General features: G+C 36.8%; 1 non-coding gene and 1 pseudogene across 1 annotated transcript; both read left to right on the forward strand.

Moving 5' to 3' along the window:
* Positions 1-5,938: 5,938 nt before the first annotated feature.
* On the forward strand, positions 5,939-6,318 carry LOC131904561 (cytochrome c oxidase subunit 6A1, mitochondrial-like; annotated as a pseudogene).
* Positions 6,319-6,651: 333 nt separating this feature from the next.
* Positions 6,652-6,724, forward strand: Trnak-cuu (transfer RNA lysine (anticodon CUU)). Its single transcript has one exon. It is a non-coding gene; the product is annotated as a tRNA-Lys (tRNA).
* The last annotated feature ends 17,253 nt before the right edge of the window (positions 6,725-23,977 follow it).

Raw genomic sequence — 23,977 nt, forward strand, 5'->3', positions numbered from 1 at the left:
TGAATACCTGCTGCTTTATAGCAACTAGCAATGAAACACAGGTATCAGCAAGAAAAAAAATTGCACTCTCAAAGAGGAAGCATTGGTGAGAAGACTCACTCAGAGCATGATGGACACCAAGCAGCAGGACAAATGAAACAGTGATAACCCAACTGATGAGTAATGGGGACTGTACTACAAAGAACACTCCTCCTCTGCCAGCATCACAAGTGCTTTAAGTCAGACTTGACATCCTCAGGCAGTAAACAGAGAGTACTGAGCTTAGAGCCAGACAACCTCATCAGCTGTTTTGGGCTTGGTCAATGGCTCTAAAGGCCCCAAAGTTACAGAATTTACACACAATTCTTCTGGGAAATGTTTTCAAGATGAAATGTAAAGAGAGAGAGGGGGGAGATAATGTAATGAAGTAATGTTATTTGAATCATCAACTGATTGAATTCTCTGCCCCCCCTTCTGCAGATGTTTTACAATGCCAATGCTCTATACTCTGGCTCTATGTTCTATTCTCTGTGCATCCCTTCACAGGTAGTCCCTCCATTCTATGAGGCATGCTGGACTGGGGAAGGGGATATAAGATTCTATTCCTGGAACACGTTCATCTGTGAGTTCCAGTAGGATTGTCCAATAACAGTACATTGTGAAAAGCAAGTAGCCAAGAATTAGCACCCAGTATCATGGAGCTTTTGGAATCTGTTCTGTCCAGTGTCAGTGCTATCAGAATCTGAGATTTAGCCCTTTAGAGGGAAGGGATGCTTTGGCTCCTTCAGTATAAAAGAAGTGTCTGTCTTAGAAGTAAACAGTAGTTGGATACATGGTTATGGAAGAGAAATATTTAATAGAGGAAGCTGCAAGGGAGAGGTTACTCATGGTGAATTTGGAAGGGACTTAGAGGAGCTTTGCAGAGATTACCTTTCTTCCCTTCTGTAGTTCCCTTTGAATCCACTTTGGCCCTTTAAGACATCTTGAGGTCTTAGTAACTCACCAATTAGAGACAGATTGAAATGTGTATTTCCATGATTTCCAACCATCACAGTCTAGATGTACCTGACTTGTGGCTTATTCTTCCCATATCTCTCCTGGAGATCCCCAGTTAAGTCATGAGGAAGTTCCTGATAGATTCTTAGTGCTGGAAATGAAATAATTCTGCTCTTAAAAGGACCCCCTTTGGCAATATTTTACTGATATACTGATAAATTTTATTGAAGTATAGTCAAACATGATACTTGGACTCCATAATCCTAGATCCAGCAAGTACACTCTGTGCAATATTCCTCTACACTGTATTAATATATGTCCCTCTGATTGGTTTAATAAAGACTGGACAATAGCTGGACAGGATTAGGTTAGGCAAAAGAACAAAACTAAGGACAGTGAGAAAAAAAGTGGAGTCAGGGATGTCACCAGCAGATGCAGAGGGAGCAAGATATGCTAGAGGACAGGTAAAAGCCATGGTCCATGTGGCAACATGTAGATTGAAGATATGGGTTACTATAGGTTACAAGAGCTGTTTAGAAATTGTCCTAAGCTATTGGCCAAGCTTTTATAATTAATAGTAAGTCTCTATCATGATTTATGAACTCGTGGGTGGGAAAGGAAAGTCCACGTATAGATGACACCCAATGTGGGGCAACTACATCAACATAAGACCTGAGAAAGCTTAAAAAGGTTTCTAAACACACAAAAACTGAGCCAAATGCAGATTCCTAGTCTTGTGTCTCTCACGCCAGCCGCAATATGGAGACACTTCTCCTTGAAGCTACCAGCATGCCATGAACTAAGCAGCATGGCAGGTCTCACAGTCTTTTACATGGGACATAGTACAGGTAGGTGTCTTCCAACTACTTCCTGTGAGCTTGAGCTGCCAATGAGAGCCCTACCAGTGTGCTGTGTGATGGTTTGCGATTTTGTTCATGCAAGCAGAAAGGGTTGCAGATGCTCAGTAAAGACAGATCCAGATGGAAAATAAAACCTCCAAATGGGTTACAGTGTGTTTAAAAATGTACAAAGGATTGGGAGAGAAAAGAAAAAGGGTATACACAGTCTTTAAAAAATATGGTTTTAAAACAACAAAATTCTTAAATAGGGAGTAAAGTAATAGAAAAGAGCCATGTAAAGATGGGAAATACACAGTCTGGATTCTGTATGTTATTGTGCTGTCTTTAAATTTTTTGACTGGTAAGTGACACTGGATTATTAAAGCTGCTAGATTAAACCAACATATATATTTTTAAAATATCTTGACTTCAAAATGGAAGTCAAAGGGTATGTTACTTTGTAGGGGAGTTTGTACTTTTACTTGCACAGAAAATGAGAGGATGTGGATTCATTCCAAATTGATATGGATCAGTTTTGGTCAAGGAAGACCCCTGAAAATCCTGACTAAAAACATAAAGAAATAAACCTAAAAAAAAAAGAAAAAAGAAAAAAAACAAAATATGTAATGTATATTTTATTGGCTCAAGCATAAAACAAAAAAATAATCTCTGACTAACTTGTGTTCAATGCACAGTCTATATTTGTATTAATACAGGTATGTATTTTACCTTTAAAAGTTTATGTATTTTCTGAACAAGGATATGAGACACTAATGAAAACAGATGGTCCAGGTGATTCAGCATCTCAGACTGCCTCTGTTACAGTTTCCTCAGAATTATACATTCAAAACAGCTTCAAGGCTGCTGGGTGAGATGGTCCAGCCTCATAGACTATTCCAGCCAGGAATTCAGATAGGCCTTGAATTTTCCCATTGCACAGAGACTGGACAACACATAATACAGCTAACTCTCCCAGGACTTAATCATTATCTCAATTTCCCAAGGTCTCTCAAATATTCCAGCACTCCATAACAACAGGAAGCAGTCTATATAATAAGAAGTCCACATTCTTAAGAGGTGGGGTGGATGAATTTTGGTCATTTAATGGGTTATAGGTGGTTTGTCATCATTTGCAGGGTGGTGGTTATAATTTGATATTGGTCAGGAAAAAAGCTAAACAAAGAAGTTAGATTTAAGGATCTCTTACTGAAAGAAAAAAAGTGGGATATAGTATAGAAATGAGATAAAAGGGTGGATTGCTAAGTCTACTATTAGACAACCACTAGCCTCAAATATTTTACATTGGTATGGATTTTTATATATTGATACAAATTTAAGGTTATTTTTGTTATATTGTATATATAGTTATATTCTTGTTTCAGATATTGTACTTATGCAGCTCATTTAAAAATGTAAAGTTCTAGTCCTTGAAAGTTATTATTATGAACTATTTAGGATAACGAGGAAATGCAGTTTAGTAGTTACTTACCTATCACAATACAACTTGTAGTCATGTTAGTTATGTTTTCAAGGTCAAACAGATATAGCTTAGATATATAGGTAATCTTCAAACACTTCAAACACCTACAGAAATGACATTTAAAATATTCTAATAACGTAAGATTTTTTATGACAGTGAGACATGTCTGCTCCTGACAGCAATGATTTACTTTAAAAAAGGATGATGGGCATTGAAGAACCTCTATATGGAGTTTGTTTTCTTTATGAGAAAAGCTAGCCATTTGGGCAAAGAGACTGTACTTGCCTCAATTGCTGACAATGTACTGTCTAAACTGAATCAGCAGGACACAGAAGAAAGTGACTGCCAAACTTTGCCAAGACAAGGTAGGGAAGTCCTGCAAAATTCCCTGGTTCTCATTAATGTCTGTCATATATTCTAGGCCTATAGCCCAAAGATGGATTCCCTAACATTGCAGAAGGACCATGGGTGACTGTCTAGGCACCCAAATGTTTCTGTCATTACATAACTCTTCACCATTCTGGTGCCTTTGATGGAGTGGAAGACTAGATAGTCATAGTTAACATTTTCATTAATTATGATTATAGCTGGAGTTTTTCTGGTCCTGGCCCACAGTCAGGTCAGATCTCTCTCACCCACTAGTCTCGCAGACCCAACCAAGTAAACACACAGAGACTTATATTATTTATAAACTGTATGACCATGGCAGGCTTCGAGCTAGCTGTTCTTATATCTTAAATTAACCCATTTCTATTAGTCTATAAGTTGCAACGTGGCTTACATCTCCCTTGTCATGGTGGTGGCTGGCAGTGTCTCTCTGTCTCAGCCTTCTACTTCCCAGAATTCTCTCTTCTTGTCCTGCCTATACTTCCTTCCTGGCTACTGGCCAATCAGTGTTTTATTTATTAACCAATCAGAGCAACACATTTAACATACAGAACATCCCACAGCATATGATAAAAGGTAAATTAGGTATAAAACTTTAGACTCACAAAGGTAAGATAAATAGTAGAGTATTTTGTCTCTAAATTTGCCAAATACAAAAGAACTGGATATTATAACTAATCCTTACTTGATAATTCTTTTTGTTGTAAATTTACTATGTTAAAGTTAAAACCTTCCTTATCATTTAGACAAATAGGAGGAAATGTGGAATAATCCTTTACACTGTATAAATATGTATAATGTCACTGTGATTGATTTAATAAACAAGCTGACTGGCCAATAGCTAGACAGTATAAGGTTAGGCAGAAGCAGCAGACTTAGGACACTGGGAAGGCGAACTGCAGAATCAGAGGAGTTGCTAGCAGATGCAAAGAGAGCAAGACATGCTAGATGATAGGTTAAAAACCATGAGCCATGTGGCAACATGTAGATTGATAGATATGGGTTAATTTATGTTATAAAAGCTAATTAGTAACAAGACTAAGCTGTTGCCTGAGCTTTCATAATATAAGTCTCTGTTTTTTGGTTTGGGAACTGGAGGGCAGGAAAGAAAAGTCCACCTACAACAATCACTTCTTGGCATCTTCCAGAGAACAAATTTGCACTGTGATAAACATGTAGATATTGGGAGTTAGTAATACAGGGCATGGGAAGTTAGAGAGTTATACTTGTATTTTGTTTACTTTTCTATTGCTGTTGTAAAAGATCATGACATAGACAATTTACAAAAGAAATAATTTAAATAGGATATGGTTACAGAGGGTTGGAGTCCATGATGGTTCATCAAAGACATAGTAGCAGGAACAAATAAGAACTCACATGTCAGAACTTCAAGCAGAGGATGAGAACATGCTTGGAATGACATCAGTATTTGAATTCTCAATTCCACCCCTGGTACACATTTTAATTCTTCCCAAACTGACTGAGGACTAATTATGTAAACATATTATTTCACTATTCTCATTCAAACCACCACAAATGGGATGGAAATAGGGTAGAAAGTTTCTTGTGGAATGTCATGGGCTGTATTTTTATTTCTAAAAGCTTCTGTATCAAGAGCTTTAGTCTATCTCCCACTGCAGAGATGGGATCTGGGAGAGAAGGATGGTTTCCCTGACCTACCAAGAGTATATGCCCAGGATTTTGGCAATTAAGTCAAGCACCTTAGAGTCACATTTTCCCCCTCCATTCAAGGGATTAAAAGAAGTGTTTGTTGTAGTATTTCAGTAGGAATTAGTGACAAAACAGATTGTAGCTGACCTGAAAAACCAATGGGTACTCCTATTACCAGGAGAAGACAAGAAAAACCAATTTTACTATTGGATGGACCCTACCTCCTAGAGTGAGCTCCATACCAGGGGTCTTCCCCTCTCCAGACACCTAATTATGTGCCTCTCTGGATTGCCTCTGACTTCTGAGATCTTTTGTCCTCTCTAGGTTTCATTGTCCTTAGTCTTCATTAACCCTTGGAGTTGGCAGCCACTTCATATGGGTCCTTTGTTTGTGTTATGGTTTACACATGGCATCATCACTTCAATCAGACACATCTAGGTTAAAGGTGAAGATGCCAGTGTTGTGTCTGAGTTTCTAAGCACATCATCTGTGAGTGACTCGGTTTGTACAGGGCAATGTGGAGTGAGAAGAGTATTGGTGAAATTATTAAGGCCACTCCACGTAGTTAAAAGGAGGTAGTTCCAAGATGGTGGCGGCAGTGTGTGCGTCTCAGGTGTCCAGGCTGCTGGGCCAGGCCCTCCCATGGGTGGGGCGGCCCATGTTGAATGGCTCCCATGACGAGGAGGGTTCAGCTCACATGTGGAAGGCCCTCACCTACTTCGTGGCGCTGCCCAGGGTGGCAGTGAGCATGCTCAATGCCTTCCTCACGTTGCAGTGAGGAGAGCACGAGAGAGCTGAGTTCATCACCTACCCCCATCTCCCCATCAGGACCAAGCCCTTCCCCTGGGGAGATGGTAACCATACCCTGTTCCACAGCCCTCATGTGAACCCACCTCCGACTGGCTATGAAGACAAGTAAAGAGAACCTGGACCTTCCCCCAGACGGCAAGGGACCACAGCACTGGTGTGGACCATTACTCTGTGTGGACTATGAATGCACGTCTTTCCTTGTATCAAATGGTAACCATTACACGAGTCTTCCATCCCTTTGCTCGTAAGAGGAGATGGCTTAAATAAATAACTTAAACTACACTGGCCATGAGCAAAAAAAAAAAAAAAAAAAGGGCTGGAAAGATGGCACAGAGGTTAAGAGCACTGACTGCTCTTCCAGAGGTCCTGAGTTCAATTCCCAGCAACCACATGGTGGCTCACAACCATCTGTAATGAGATCTGGTGCCCTCTTCTGATCATACATGCTGTATACATAATAAATAAATAAATCTTTAAAAAAAAAAAAAGGCCCGGCTAGCTCAGTCGGTAGAGCATGAGACTCTTAATCTCAGGGTCGTGGGTTCGTGCCCCACATTGGGCGCCAGATATTGGTGAAATTATTAAGGCCACTCCACATAGTTAAAAGGAGATTTAATTAATGGCATAACTTACAAATTAAGGGATAGATAGGTTGCGGGGTCTGGGGAAGGTGTATCACAGTTCAGCACTGTTCTCTGGAGCTCTACTTGGCCCACCTCCACTGTCCAGGATCCCGGAACAGAGAGAGCACTGCCGATCCAGATCTCGGGTCTCCAGGCACCTCCCTTGGCCCTGCCTTGTAGGCGTGATAGTTGCTGAAGTCTCAATGGGGGTTGGAACTTCCAGATCAAAGCTGGAAAGGCTACCCACTACAAAGAGGTATGATGATTAATCTTGTCAGCTTGGCAGTATCTACATTCACCTGGAGAGAGGCTTCCAGTCACCCAAATAAGGAGTTGTTTTAGCTTTGACCATGGTCACACATGTTACAGATTATTATCATTTGGCAATTTGAGGTAGGAAGACAAACCCCCCAAAATGGGAGACACCTTTTCCTGGACCTGGATCCTGAACTAAATAACATAAAGACAGGTACCAAAGCAGAAACTTTCATTGTTCTTTTCTTCTAGACTTTGTGAATACTATATGGTCACATGTTCCACATTCCTGCTATTGTGACTTCTTCAGTACAGTGCACCATACCCTTCTACTATGCATCAACATAAAGCAGTTTCTTCTTTAAATTACTTTTTATAAGGATATTTCATTACAGCTCTAGGAAAGGCCACTGAAACAGACATCATCACTGTCCATGTCTGAAACACACTGTGATCTGAAACCCAGTTTTGTGCTCTGTGATTTGCAGATTTCTAGATCTTCATCTTGATGAAGAAACTTTTACCACAGCATTATTTTCAGGTTCCACCCAGAACCTGATTTATGTAGAAAAGGGTAAACACCTAGCTACATTTTCCTATTATCCTCCACTGAAAACAGAATACTCAAGTCCAGCTCCCTCCAAACACTGTCTTTTTATGTTTTGATCAGATCAACCAGTATCTCTATATTAATGAGTCAAGTGCCAACTCACAAGGACAATGAGTATTCATAGTAAGGAGTGTAATCTGTGGTCTAGATGTGGTTTGTCCCTGAAGGTGCATATGCTAGAAGCTTGGTCTCAAGTTGCTATAGGTCAGGTAGTGTAATTTGGCAAAGGTGTCATCTAGTATAATATATGTAGGTCACAACAGTATCACTATTCATGAGAGGATTCATAGCTGTCTTGAAGAGTGGCTAAAGTCTCACAGTCTATTAGTTCTCATAACAGTTGTTTTTGTAAACTAGTGAGTCCGGTTCTCCAATTTTTGTTTACTTTCATGTACAAAGGCCCTTCCAGAACAGAGATGTCTCTCCTTCTGTGTCTTGGCCCTGTTGTGGCATTGTCAATTTGGTCCTTGCCTTGGTTATTTTGTAATAGACAGGAAAAACACTTTAAGACAGTGTGTAATGTCAGGTACTAATGGCATATTATCATGGGCTGTATGATAGGAGCTTAAAGTTAACTGCAGTTTATAAAATTGTTAATTCCTTCCAAATAATTCCCTTACTGTTTCATGGAGCTCTTAATCTTTACTTGTTTAATACCAAAGATCTAATGTTAAAAAATGTGACAATTCTTGAAAACTGTCTCTGGAATTCTTGGTTGGCTCACCAACAGTTCTTCCTACTCCCCCAGCTGAATGTGCTGTCTTTTACTTTTCTTCCTCCTCCTCTGCTTTCCCTCTTTTTCTCTCATTCTCCCATATGTCTCCTCCTTTTTTATATAAATGAACCCATGAGCAGTGTGCTACTGTTCTCCCTTTATTCTTGCTCCATTAGTTATTCTGAGTCTAAGTCCCATATGATCATCAGGGAGCTTGATGGGAGCAAGCTACTGAACATTGTTATCTGAATTTCAATATAGAAAAGAAAAATATTGACTACATATATTTAAAAGTACCCAGATTTCCTATAGTTTATTTGTATAAAATCCTAACCAATATAATGAAATATGTTTATATCAAATGATTAGAGGACTAATGATATTTCAACCACACTGAACATTGCCTAATTTTTCTAGATAATGAAAAATTTGAAAACAAGTTTCAAAATTGAAAAGCAATTATAAACTTGGATTTTTTTCTCCTTTAAATTTACCATATTTCTAAGTCTAGATACATATACTATCACACAAATAGGGCAAACTCGTGTTTAATAAGGATAATATGTTATAAATTGGCTGTTTGCTTCTTGTAGTTAGAAGATTTCCTGTGTCCTGCCTGGTCCTGCAGCCACTTAGACCCAAGTAAACACACAGAGGCCTATATTACTTATAAACGGTATGGCCTAATGGCTCAGGCTTCTAGCTGGCTATCTCCTATAACTTAACCCATTTCTATTAATCTATAAGTTGCCATGTGGCCATGGCTTGCTGGTACTTTCATATTTTGCTTCTCCTGGCAGCAGCTGGCATCTCTTCTCTGCATCTGCCCCTCCTTTTCCTGTCTTTGTCCTGGATTTCCCACCTGCCTATGAGCTGCCTTGCTATAGGCCAAAGCAGTCCATTTATTAAACAATGGGCTACACATATTCACACCAAACAGAAAGATATCCCCCAGCATCTTCCCAACATAATGTGAGGGGAGTAGCTAGGATTTGATGGTCCAATTTATTGAACATGGAAAAAATCATCTGGATCCCCTCCCCCATTTTCATCTCTGCCTCTTTTGTTCTCCTTTAATTCTGAAGTCTTCTTAATTGCCATATTTTTCTCTGTCATACATTGCTCCTTTTATCACTGACATGCAATATTTTCCTATGGACATTTTCTTATTTGTGTAATTGACACATTTTCATTAAGAATTCTGTAATTATTTTCCTCAAGAATTTCAAATATCAAAATCAGCAACAGAAATACTTTTTAATTTTCTATTTAAAATAATTTTCTCCCATTTTTCTTTAAAAATATCTTCATCTGAAACACATGTCACCATATTATAGTTGACCAATTTTTTTCCATTCATATGTATAGGATGATGAACATTTTATATTATATCTCTCAGCTAAATTACACATGCAACTTCTTAGTTTTTGAGAAATAAGGCAGAGCTAAAACCATACTTTGGTATGTGTGGTGGTATTGTGTTCCCCAAAATATTGTGTACCCTAATAAACTTATCTGGGGTCAGAGAACAGAATAGCCACTAGATACAAAGGCTAGAAAATGGTGGCACTCACACTTTTAATTCTAGCATTCCAGAGGCAGAGATCTACCTGGATCTCTGTGTGTTCAAGGATACAGCCAAGCATGGTGACTCACACCTTTAATCCCAGAAAGTGAGCCTTTAATCCCAGGGAGTGATGACAGAAAGCAGAAAGGTATATAAGGCATGAAGACCAGAAACTAGAAGCTTTTAGCTGGTTAAGCTTTTAGGCTTTTGAGCAGCAGTTCATCTGAGACCCATTCAGATGAGGACACAGAGGCTTCCAGTCTGAGGAAAGAGGATCAGCTGAGGAATTGATGAGGTGAGGAAGCTGTGTCTTGTTCTGCTTCTCTGATCTTCCAGCATTCACCCCAATAACTGGTCTTATGTTTGATTTTATTAATAAGTACCTTTAAGATTCATGCTACATCGGTATGTAATAAATATTTTAAACTATTGGATTATGGGAAATACTTACTTTTGAGCAAAGCATATCTCTCCTTCACCAGGAGAGATACCTTGATGGTATGCAAATGACAGAAACAAGGCATAGATAGCATCCTTTCTAATTCTTAAAGTTTGGATAGCTAGTACAATGAATGCATTAAAAAAGATGTGTCTTTTCCTGTGTTACTCAGAAAATTATATAGGCAGATTTCAAAGCCAGGGTCAAAATATTTCAACCATCCCTAATTTTAAAGTAGCAGTGTCTGACAAGTAAATATTTATCCTTTGACATGACTAGAATACCTGTCAGACTTCTTTTGTGAAGCAAGAAATTTTAAGGACTATCCTATCTTGTCTTGACAAAGTTTGTCAGTCACCTTTTGCTTGTCCAAATTGACAGCATGCTGTCAACAGTTCAGGCAAGAACAGTTTCTTGCACACTGGCTAAGTTTGCCACAATGGAAGCAAAATCCATATGGAGGTTCTTCAATGCCCATCATCTTTTCTGAAAGAAATTGGTGCTACCCTGAGCAGATGTGTCTCACTCTCATGAAAATACTTAAGTTATTTTTTGTTGTTGTTGTTTCTTGTTTTTGTTTTTTCGAGACAGGGTTTCTCTGTGTAGCTTTGTGCCTTTCCTGGAACTCACTTGTTAGCTCAGGCTGGCCTCGAACTCACAGAGATCCGCCTGCCTCTGCCTCCCGAGTGCTGGGATTAAAGGCGTGCACCACCACCACCCGGCGAAAATACTTATGTTATTAAAATGTCTTATTCTGCAGGTCTCTGAAGTGTTTGAAGATCATCTATTTAAAATATATCTTTTTGACCTTGAAAACATATCTAACATGACTAGAAGTTTAATTGTTATAAATGACTAATAACCTGTCTTTGTTTACTATCATTAATAGCTTTCAATGACTAGAACTTTTTATTATTAAGTAGGTAACATAGGTATGATACCTTAAACAAGAGTAGAAACATTTAGAGTATAACAAAAATAACCTTAAATTTGCATCAATATACAAAATTCCATACCAATATAAAATATTTGAGACTAGTAGTTGCTTGTTTAGTTTAAAAGCAGATTCAATAATCTACCCTTATATCCTATTATTCCTATATCCACCTTCTTTTCAGAATGAATCTGATCTCCTTTGCTCAGTTTCCTCCCTGCCCATGACCAATAACAACTTTTAACCATTTCCCCTATGCAATGATAAGCATCCATAGCCCACTCAATGACAAGAACCCACCCACCCTAACTCTTGGGAATGTGAGTCTTATGTTCTTAAAATTACTTCCTGCTATCTGAGGGAGATTAGTGACAATTGAATAGTCACTTTGTTTTGCCCCATATCAGGTGGCTCTTCTGACATGAGACAGAGACTTTGGATATTACTTTAATAAGCGTGCTTGGGTTTGGAGAAGGAGAGAGCCATGCTCCAACTCCAAAGCCAGCTTTAAGTTTTATTTGATTTAGGACTACAAAAAGATTATTTGCCATTTATTGCATTTGTGAAGATTTATGCATTTTTTTCTGTTGGAAATGTGTTATACCATTAAGCCAATTTACTCTTTATCTTGGTACATTTTCACTGGATAATTTGTTCTTCAGATATCTCATTTGTACAGTAGTCTTCAGGTTTTTGGGTTGAATGGTTTTATTCTCTTGGAAAGACAAAAAAAACCAAACAAACAAACAAACAACAAACCGTCCTCAACCCTAACTTTGGGGACTTTACCTTTTTGGAAGGTTATGTCTGATTAAATGAAAGACATTTGTTAGCCTTATAAGTTAATTTAAGTGAAATGCCCATGCAGTTTGATGAACTAATGCCTCTTCTAATCAAGAGGTCTCCCCTATTTGAATCTAATCTTTATCAATCATGGTGGTATCCATAGCTTTTCTTCTCCTGTGGAAACAAAATCAAGACCTCTTACTCAATATAATACACTCTGAAGTCAACACATCTTTAAAGTATACAGACTGATTTAATTCAGCAGGTGTTTTTTCTACTATCCAATGTCTCTCAGCAACTGTCTTTTTTTCTCATTAGCATTTAAAATTTTAAGTTATTAAAGTATTGTGCAATCTATCTCTGTAGGTCTTTATTACCCCTTTCTGTTTATTAAGCATATCTTTTAAAGTACAATTAGATCTTTCTGTAATTGCATGTCCTATAGGATTGTGGTATACCTGTAATATGCTCTATATTGTAATGTGCAAAAAATTTTCATTTATCTAGAGGCATATGCATTAGCATTGTCAGTTTTAGTATGTGTAGGTATCCCCTTGATGGCCATACTTTAATAATTATGTAATTAAAAATCAGCCTCTTCCAAACTCAAAGATGTTGCCCATTGAAATCCTACACAAGTATCTATGGTAAGACACATATAATTTAATTTTTGAAACTCCTCAAAATGAAGCACATCCATTTGCAAAGTATCATTTTTTGAGTACCCTTTGGGTTGCTTCCTGCAGGTGGTGCAGTTTTGTTATATGAAGGAAAGTAGGACATTTCCCTATAATTTCTTTGGCTTGTTGGCAAGTGATAGAAAAACTTTTCTTCAAACCCCTGTTATTAACATGTTGTTTATTATGAAATTCTAAGGCTTCTAGCACATTTTATAGCAATAGCTGATCAATTTCTTCATTACCTTGTACTAGAGGGCATGGTAAACCCATATGGGATTTACTATGTGTTATATAACAAGTATATACAAGGGGTGATTTCTAGTTCTGATTTTTCTTATAATTGAAGAAAGTTAATTCTAAATCATTTAGAATAAGTGCAGCAGTTTCAATATCTAAAACAACACTGCATATTGAGAGTTAGTAACTATATTAAGAGGTTATGGAAAATCTAATAATACCATGAGAATAGCAGATAATTCTAATTCCTGTACTAAATCATAAGGGCTTTGGGCCACTTTGCTTATTTTTCCTGAGTTATAACCTGCCTTTCCTGATTTATTTGCATCAGTATAGAATGTAGGAGCTCTGGAATGTGGTGTATCCTATACAATGTGAGGAAAGATCCAATTAATTCATTTTATAAACTGAAATCTCTTGCTGTTGGGATTTTTTTATGCTAATCTCTTCCAAAAAATTACTGCAAGCTTTTTGCCAGTGTTCATTTTCTGTCCATAATGAGGCAATTTCAACATTAGTAAAAGGTACCACAATTTCTGCTGGGTCTACTGGTGAGTTCCTTGAGTCACATGACTAGCAAGGCCCCTCCCCTGAGAACCTCCAACTGACAGGTTCCACCCACAGAATACTCTAACTGCCCTAACTGATTGACCCTACCCACTTTCTGCAGAGTAAAAAGCCTAATCTATGGACATGAAATCTCACTAATCTCCACCCTGGAAAGCTCCACCTTGAAAAGTTCTACCATCTTCCCAAGAAACTCTATAGAAGCCCTATATCTTGTTCAGTTTACTGCTGTTTCTCAACTGAGCAGAAGCAGCCATCATTCTGTTTTTTTCTTCCCAATAAATCTCTTGCATGAGGTTTCTTGTGCCATGTGTTTTTGTGGTATTTTTTTTTTGGTTCCCAACTGCCAGGATACCTTTCCATCCAAGCTTTAATACTTACACTATTCCTGTTCATTGACAATGTCTCAATTTTCCTCTCAGAATCAATTCAGAAACATTTTCTACATGTATTTTTAACTTTTACTCTGTTTCTGTGGTAAAAATATTCATTCTAAGATATTATCTTCTCTCTTCCTCAGAATTCCTGTGGGAAAATGCATAGAAGGTTGTATTTCAAGATACAACCAAGCCCTGGATCCAACCAATCCACATATACATCCTATAATTTCTTTTCTACCAAAACCAATTCTCTCTCAGCCTTGGCTGATAATTTCCTTGGACTATTTAAGTCCTTATCACCTTGTAATGTTTGAAATAAATTACTTAGTCCATGAGTTGTCGATCCAAATGTGGGCCATAACCAGTTAATATTTCCCAGAAATTTTTGAAAATCATTAAGAGTTTGTAATTAATCTTTCCTGGTTTGTACTTTATGTGGTTGAATCTTTTGTAAACTTATCTTATATCATAGGAAAATAATAGAATCTCCTCTTTGTAATTTTTGAGGAGCAATTTGTAATCCCCAAAAGACAAAATTTTCTTTACTTCTTTAAACATTTTTTCCTAAGTTATCTGTGTCTGAAGCAGCTAGTAAGATGTCATCCATATAATAGTAAATCATAAATTGAGGGAACATTTTATGAATTATTTCTAATGACTGTTGTATAAAAATTTGACATAATGTGGGGATGTTCAACATCCCTTATGAAAGAATTTTCCACTGATACCTTTTAACAGGCTGGTAATTATAAGTAGGCACTGTGAAAGCATGTTTGTCTCTATTCTGTTCTTGTAATGGGAAAGTAAAAAATTGGTTGTTTAAATAATTCACTATAGTAGACCACCTTTTAGGTAATAAGGAAGGCAAGGGAATCCCAGGCTATAAAGAGCCCATTGGCTGATCACCTTATTTATGGCTCTTAAATCTGTTAACATTGTCAATTTTCCAGATTTCATCTTAATGACAAATATAGGAGAATTCTGAGGACTGGTCAATTCTTCAATGTGTTGAGCATTTAACTGTTTTTGTACCAGCTGCTCTAGTGCCTGTAACTCTTCTGGTGTCAAAGACCATTGTTCCACCCAGACTGATTTGTCAGTTAACCATTTCAAAGGTAGGGCTATTGGTACCTTTGAAAATCCACCAGCTGTTGTATGCTGCTTAAGTACAACCTGAATGGTAGGTGACTATTCTTGATAGTACTTTTTATTATTTTTATCAGAAGCATTCTTTATTTTATGGTTTGTTTCTGAGAATGGAGGAAAATTAATCTGTGTTTTTAATTGCTGCAACACATCAGGTCCCCATAAATTGATTGCTGTTAAGCACACATGTGCTGTGTGATGTTGTGTATGTCAAATGTGTTGCTCTGATTGGTTAATAAATAAAACACTGATTGGCCAGTAGCCAGGCAGGAAGTATAGGCAGGACAAGCAGAAAAGAGAATTGGAAGTGGAAGGCTGAGGAAAGACACACTGCCAGCTGCTGCCATGACAGGGGAGATGTAAGGTACCAGTAAGCCATGAGCCACATGGCAAAGTGTAGATTAATAGAAATGGGTTAATTCAAGATATAACAACAGTTAACAAGAAGCTTGCCATGGCCATACAGTTTGTAAGCAATATAAGTCTCTGTGTGTTTACTTGGTTGGGTCTGAGTGGCTGTGGGACTAATGGGTGAGAGAGATTTGTCCTGACTGTGAGCCAGGCAAGACCAGAAAAACTCCAGCTACACACATGGATTTAATTTTTCCACTTGTCCTTCTGTCCCTATACAATTGACCCACTTTGTGCTTTGTTTTACCTGAGATAAAGTTCCAATTCCTAGAAGCTGAACATTTACTTCCTGAGGAGGCCAATCTTGATGCCAAGATTTCAGTGAAATTAATGTTATATTTGTTTCTGTGTCTAACAAACCTTAAACTATAATGCCATTTATTCATGTCTTTATTTTCAGTCTTTGATCATTCATAGATGTTTGCCAAAATACCTGTGTTATTGTCTCTCCAGAAATTCTTGTTTTGTTTACTGAAGCTGTTCTATCATCCAGAGCAGTATGGTTTTTAACAATAGGCATTAGATTTTTTAAGCACTCTGTGGAGAAGTTTCACCAATGCTGAAAGGGAATGATTGAGCAAAATTGGACAGTGAGGCCTGTGAGTGGTCTCTTAAGGTGTTTCCAGATAGCAAAGTGTTACTTTGCCTGTCCCTTGTTGATCTTCATTCATTAGTCCAGTTTCAGTCTTTGCTGTACCTTTTGTATATTCCAGAAGGCTGGTTCCCTGTATTTGAATTATCTCTAGAAAAAAAAAGATTGTTTTTAGGAACACCTTGCCTATAATCTCTTTTCACATAACCTTGTTTACCACAGTGAAAATGTCTAAACTTTTGATTTTTTAAAAATTTTTAGAAATCATTTCTCCTATCCAAATATCATCATAAGTGTGAGATCCAATATCACCTGTATTTTGGATTCATTCATGTATTTTACAGCTGAAATTAATCTTACAAAAAATCAGTTTAGGCTTCTTTTGGGCCTTATATAATTTTAGTAAATGACTCAGTCCTTTTTACTGATTCTTCAATTGTGTCCCAAGTATTCAAAGGTGCTATATTATATAGCACCAAGGTGAGATAGTCAAATCTATACTAATTTGCCAATTTGGACTTGACCTGGAGGCTGATCTTGGGAACTGTTTGTACCTCTAGCTCTACCTCCTTGTTCTATGACCCTAGCTTTCTCTTTCCACCATGTTTTCCATTGTAACTGGGGGCCAGCTTCACTATTGCTATAGCTACATCTTTCTAGTCTTGTGGAATACTTCTGTTCTGAGCTAAGCATGAATTTAAAATCATTTTCACAGAAGGTGAATGCATACCATATGAAATGATTGCTTCTTCAAATCTCTTCAAATCTAAAACTTCTAAAGGATTCCAGTCAACTTCTGTATGGCCTTGGGGATGCCTATTATCTGGTGGTATTCTTGTATGTTACTTGGGTAAACTAAGGCTGATTTTATAAAAACTTTGGGCTGCTCCTCTTTGGTGGTACAGTAGGTTCTGCTCTAAATTCCTCTGTCTGTGTCTGAATATTTTTCTTATTTTCATTATTAAGTCTTTGTAAGGCTTTTATCTTATCAGTAGTAAGTCGTTTTAAAGCTTGTATGATAAGATCAATGAACTGTTGATAGGAAATGTGCTGGAGGCCTCAGAATTTCATAAAAAAAATCATGTTAATAGTAAGGGTTTAAAAATGATTTTTTGATAACCTGGCAACAATCCAAGGAAATTATAATGAAATGTCCTACTTGTTCTTTTAAAATCAAACTCCACTACCAGCAGGATGTAACCCAAAGAGTACTCAGGAGAATGAAATCTGGCAGATGGATGTGCTTCAGTTTGTAGAATTTGGAAAATTGAAATATGTACTTCATACCATTGATACCTGTTCAAGATTTCAATGGGCACCTGCTCTGAGTTCTGAAAAGTCTGATTCTGTAATCATGCATTTGCTATAAGTTATGGCCATTGTGGGTATATCTGTACAAATTAAAACTGACAATGTTCCAACATATGTCTCTGGTAAAATGAAACATTTTTTTGCTTGTTACAACATAAAGCATATTACAGGTATACCACATAATCCTACAGGCCAAGCAGTCATAGAAAGATCAAGTCAAACTCTAAAGGATATGCTAGATAAACAGAAAAGGGTAACAAAACCCCCAGAAATAGATTACATAATGCTCTTTTAACTTTGAATTTTCTCAGTGCTAATAAGAAATGAACAACTGTGGAGAGACATTGGATAATAGAAAAAAACTACAGAATTAAATCATCCAATATACTTTAAGGATGTACTGACCTCAGAATGGAAACCAGGATATGTATTGTATTGGGGACAAGGTTTTCCTTTTGTTTCTACAGGAGAAGAAAAGCTATGGATACCATCAAAATTGATAAAGGATCTATTTGAACAAGAGAGACCTCTTCATTAAAAGAAGTGATGATTGATCAACAAGCATGACCATTTAATTTAAACTAACTTATACCATTAACTAATGCTTTTCATTTAATCAGATATAATTTACCAAAAGGAAACCTCCCCAAAGTTAGGGTTTGGGAAGGGTTTTTGTTTTTGTCCTTCAGGAGAATGAATGATAAGGAATATAAAAAACAGTAGACAAATGAGATATCTGAAGAAAAAGGACAAATAATACAGAAAAAGAAATGTCCCAAGAAAAAGAATAAATTGGCCTATTAGTATATCACATATCTAACAGGATAAAATTTTATAAGTCTTCCTAAATGTTTGTTTCTGCTGTTCTCTACAGACACATAACACAAATGGTCTTTATGTAGTCCCAGTTCAACTAAAAATTAAAGCTGGCTTTGGAGTTGGAGTATGGCTCTTTCCTTCTCTAAACCCAAGCATGCTTGTTAAAAGAAAATACAAAATTTCTATATCATATCAGAAAAGCCACCTGATATGGGACAGAAGAAAAACCAAAATTAATGGACTATTCTATTGCCACTAATCTCATAATTCTTTGGTGGTATTTTGACTCTGTAAAACTTTTCTTAAGGTATGAATATTATATTAAAATTTATAAGATATATATTTTAAACTTTTGTCATGATATTAATGGTCACATAGAGTACTAATTAATTCTAGAAAAAAGGCTTCATCAAGCTGCCTGTACATGTTTTCATGTTTGAGTCTCTATCAGTTTTTTACAGGGAATCATGACCATGCCTTACAGCAAATTTGAAGTCTTTGAAAAGATGATGGGGCTCCACAAAGATGATTCCATCAGGACAAACACCACCCAAAGATCAGTTTTAGACAGCAAACTGCTCAGGATAATTTTGAGATGGCCAGCTGAGATGATCCAGCCTCACAGAATACTTGAGTAAGGACTTGAAATAAGCCCTGCAATTTTGCATTATGTAGAGACTGAACAACAAATGATACAGCTACCTCTCCCAAGACTTGACAATTCACTCAAAAATTTTCTTTTCAAGAACCCCTAAAGATGCCTTTGCCCTCAGACAGCAGGAAGTAATCCACATTCTCAAGATGTGGGGTGGGTGGTTTTCGGTCATCCAATGGGTTATGAATAATTGTCATTGTTTAGAATGGTTAGTTACAAGTTGTTGTTAATGGTCAGGAAAAAGTTAAACAAACAAATTAGATTTCTGGTTCTTGTTTGGAAAAAAAGAGGATTAGAAAAGAGGTAAATTATTGAATCTACTCTAAAAAAATAGAAATAATAGAATAAAAGGTAGATTATTGAATCTACTCTGAAAAGAAAAAAGAAAGAATGTGGATATGATAAGATAAAAAGGTAGATTTTTGAATCTGCTTTTAAAAAGCAACTACTAATTTTAAATATTTTACATTAGATTGGATTTTTGTATATTATATACAGATTGTGTATATTGCTACAAATTTGAGATTGATTTATATAGCTATGATAAGATAAAAAGGTAGATTGTTGAATCTACTTTTAGAAGGCAACTGCAAGTTTTAAATATTTTACATTGGATTGGATTTTTGTATTTTTGTATACTGATATAAATTTGAGATTGATTTTGTTAGAAAATACTGTACATATATTTCTAATTTTGTTCAAGGTATTGTATCTATACAGTTTAGTTAACAATTTAATGAAATTTTCTACTCCTTAAAAATTATTACCAACTATTTAGGACATAAAGAAATGCAGGTTAGTAGTTAGTCATTACAATCAAACTTGTTAGATTATGTTAGATTAGATATGTTTTCACTATCAAATGGAAATATATTTTAGGTAGACAGGTCATATGTTAGATTAGATATGTTTTCACTATCAAATGGAAATATATTTTAGGTAGACAGGTCATCTTCAAATACTTCAGAGATCTACAGAATATGGCATTTTAGATGTTTTAATAACATAGATTTTTTTTCCTTTTTTAAATGACAATGAGACATGTCTGCTCCTGGCAGCACCAATCTACATCAGAGAAGATGATGGGCATTGAAGAAACTCCATACAGAGCTTACTTTCATTGTGGCAAAAGTTAGCCATTGGGCAAGAAAGTGCCCTTGCATTGACTGCACTGCTGACAGTATAATGTCCAAAATGGACAAACAGAACACAAAAGAAAGGACTTCTGATCTTTGCCAAGACAAGATAGGAAGGCTCTTTAGAAAATCCTGCTTCACAGATGAGTCTGTCAGATGTACTAGGCCTGTAGACCAAAGATGGGTGCCCCAATGTTGCAGAGAAACCTCAGTAACTGTCCAGGCAGCCAGCTGTTTCTGTCAAAACTGACATTTTTGGGAAGTTACTTGTTTGCAGTTTCTGTTAACCAGGTAATATTATTTCTTTCTCAGGTCTTTGAGGGAGTTGAAGATTAGATAGTTACAGTTATAGTTTTCCTTGTTAAGAAATTCAGTAAAGAAAGTTACTAAAGAGATATAAAGTATATAAGTTGGAAAGACATCAAAAGATAGTTTTTGGTTGGTAATACAAGTTAGCCTAGAAAGTGAATTAGGTACATTTTGGACTCACCAAGATAGGATAGATAGCCGGGTGTTGGTGGCACACATCTTTAATCCCAGCACTCGGGAGGCAGAGGCAGGAGGATCTCTGTGAGTTTGAGGCCAACCTAGGCTTAGAGTGAGTTCCAGGATAGGCTCCAAAGTCACACAGAGAAACCCTGTTCAAAAAACCAAAAAAAAAAAAAAAGAAAAGAAAGAAAAAAAGAAAGAAAGATAGGATAGACAATGAAATAATTCTGCTTAATTTGTCAAATGCAAATGGAATAATTTTGCTGAATTTGTCAAATGCAAATGGACTAGACATTGTTGATGTATTTATTGCCTGTATATATTATACATAGTTATTGAACTTATTGTATATAGTTTTTCTTATATTAGTTATAACTTTTTTATTTTAGACAAAAAGAGGAAATGTGGTGATATTTTATTTGTGTACCCCAATAAAGTTTATCTGGGGACCAGAGGAATAAGCAAGTCACCATATTAAACATAGAAGCCATGCAGTGGTAGTACAGGCCTTTATTCTTAGTATTCAGGAGGTAGAGATTCATCCAGATCTCTGTGAGTTCAAGGCCATACTGGGAACAGAGCAAGTGCTAGTTAACCATAGAGGTCTGGTGGTCTAGACAGACAGACAGGAAGTGATAGAGCTAGATGGAAAGATGAAGAGATGAAGCTGGGCAGAAAGAGGAAGTAAGATGGCAGGGCACAGAAAGGTTTACAGGTATGAATATACAGGAAGTGGCTATCTCTGGAGGCTGAGGAGTTGGTATGGTGAGGTTGGCTGCGGCTTGTCCTATTCCTCTGATCCTTCAGTTTTCACCACAATATCTGGCTCCAGGCTTTTTACTAATAAGACTGTTTAGCAATTTGTCTTATACAACAGGAACTATAGATGCAAGCATAACCAAAGGAATATAAGAGATGGAATAGAGGATCTCTGGCTTAGAGGATACAATAGAGGAAATAGATTTGTCAGTCAAAGAAAACACCACAGCCAAAGAAGTCATAACAAAAAACATCCAGGAAATCTGTGAAACCATGAAAAGGCCAAACCTAAGAATAATAGAGATAGAAGGAGAAGAATACCAACTCAAAGGCACAGAAAATATGTTCAACAAAATCATGGAAGAAATCTTTCCCAACTTAAAGAAGGAAATACCTATGAAGATACAAGAAGCTTATAGAACACCAAATAGACTATATACCCAAAAGAGTCCCCTTGCCACATAATAATTAAACCACTAAACATACAGAATAAAGAAAGAATATTAAGAGCAGCAAAGGAAAAAGGCCAAGTGCCTTATAAAGGCAGGCCTATCAGAATAACACCTGATTTCTCAATGGAGACTCTGAAAGCCAGAAGGACCTGGACAGATGTAATGAAGACAATAAGAAACCACAGATGCCAGCTCAGACTGCTATACCCAGCAAAACTTTCAATCACCATAGACAGAGTAAACAAGACATTCCAAGACACAACCAGATTTAAACAATAGCTATCCACAAATAAAGCCCTATGGAAGGCACTAGAAGGAAAACTCCAACATAAGGAAGTCAAATGCAACCACGAAAACACAGGCATTGGATACCCCCACCCCAGCAAATACCAAAGAAGGGAAATACATGCACACTATCACCAAAAGATAACAGGAATTAACAAACACTGGTCACCAATAGCTCATAATATCAATGGACTCAATACACCTATAAAAAGATACAGACTAACATGAAAACAAAACCAGGATCCATCTTTCTGCTGCATGCAAGAAACATACCTCAACTTCAAAGACAGACACTACCTCAGAGTAAAAGGCTGGGAAAAGACTTTCCAGTCAAATGGACTTAAAAAGCAAGCTGGTATAGCTATCCTAATATCTAACAAAATAGATTTCAAACTAAAATCAATCAAAAGAGATTGGGAAGGACATTACATACTTGTCATAGGAAAGATCCACCAAGATGAAGTCTCAATTCTGAACATTTATGCCCCAAATACAAGGGCACCCACACATGTAAAGGAAACATTACTAAAACTTAAATCACACATCAAACCCCACATATTAATAGTAGGAGACTTCAACACCCCACTCTCATCAATGGACATATCTGCCAGACAGAAACTTAACATAGAAATAAGGGATCTAACAGATGTTATGTGCTGCAAGGTGCAGGAAAATGTATTGGAATCCAGCTGCTATCACAAAATCTCTTGGAAAAGGTCAAAGACATTTCTGAAGGTCAATCTATGGCTTAAAAAGTTTTGGTGATATTTTAGCTTATATATATATCTGGTTTCTACAATGATTTTCTGGTATGCTATGTGTGCTTCCAAGTACTCCTAACATTGTATTTTTTCTGAAATACCTATCAAGCCTCCAAGGCCAAATGATCTCCTGAATTAAAGTAAATTAAACTCAGACCCTCTTTTCTTTATAGCCTTAGTGATATTTATACTAACATTATAGATTCCTAACATTTACCTAACCACCTCTAGGAATGTAGTTTGAGCACATAAATTCTCTTTTTCTGATATATTAACCGATTTTAGCTCTCAGCTGACCTCCTCCTTTACCACTCCCTTTTTAGGTTGCAAAAGAAAGTCTGATGGCCACTGTCTGAGGAAAACTCTTGTCTATCTTTATGACCCTGTAAGAATTCAAGCCTGGTGACCTCGCTTTGGCTAGCGCACTGCTATTGCATGAGTATATAACTGTAATTGTAAACCTCAGAGATTTAGAGAGGATTTTTGAGTATTTGGGCTGGAGAAGATTTTGACTGGGGAACTATATGGAAAACTAGAAAAATGAGATGGAAGATGAGGAAGAGCCAGATGAGGAAGAACAAGATAGGTAAGAATGAGATGTGAAAGAACAAGAATGTGCAGACTAAGATGAAAGAATTAAGATAGAACTTAGAGGGAACAGCAGATAAACATAGAGAGAAATTAGGCAAGAATGGACCTAGGCATGAGAATAGAACTGAAGCTTTGTACATAGGATTTTATTCCAGAAGAATAAATTAGATAAACTAAAAGCTCAGTGTACTTGGATTCATTTTCCAAAAATAATTCTCACCAATCTTAGCCTCTCTTCTGAGACCCTGGGAAAAATATTATTAAGGCTGGTCCATAATAATATTTGAGAATTTTGACTCAAATTGACTTAATAGATATCTATAGAACATTCCACACTAACAAAAAAGAATATACCTTCTTCTCAGCACCCCATGGAACCTTCTCTAAAATTGACCACATACTTGGTCACAAAGCAAATCTCAACAGATACAAAAAAATTGGACTAACCTCCTGTATTTTATAAGACAACTATGGCTTAAAGTTAGATTTCAACAACAACAAAAATTATAGAAAGCCTACAATCTCACAGAAACTGAGGAATGCTCAACTGAATCACCAATAGGTCAAGGAAGAAATGAAGAAAGAATTAAAGACTTCCTAGAATTCAATGAAAAT

Source organism: Peromyscus eremicus, chromosome 2, assembly GCF_949786415.1.
Source record: "Peromyscus eremicus chromosome 2, PerEre_H2_v1, whole genome shotgun sequence".
Taxonomy (NCBI): Eukaryota; Metazoa; Chordata; class Mammalia; order Rodentia; family Cricetidae; genus Peromyscus; species Peromyscus eremicus.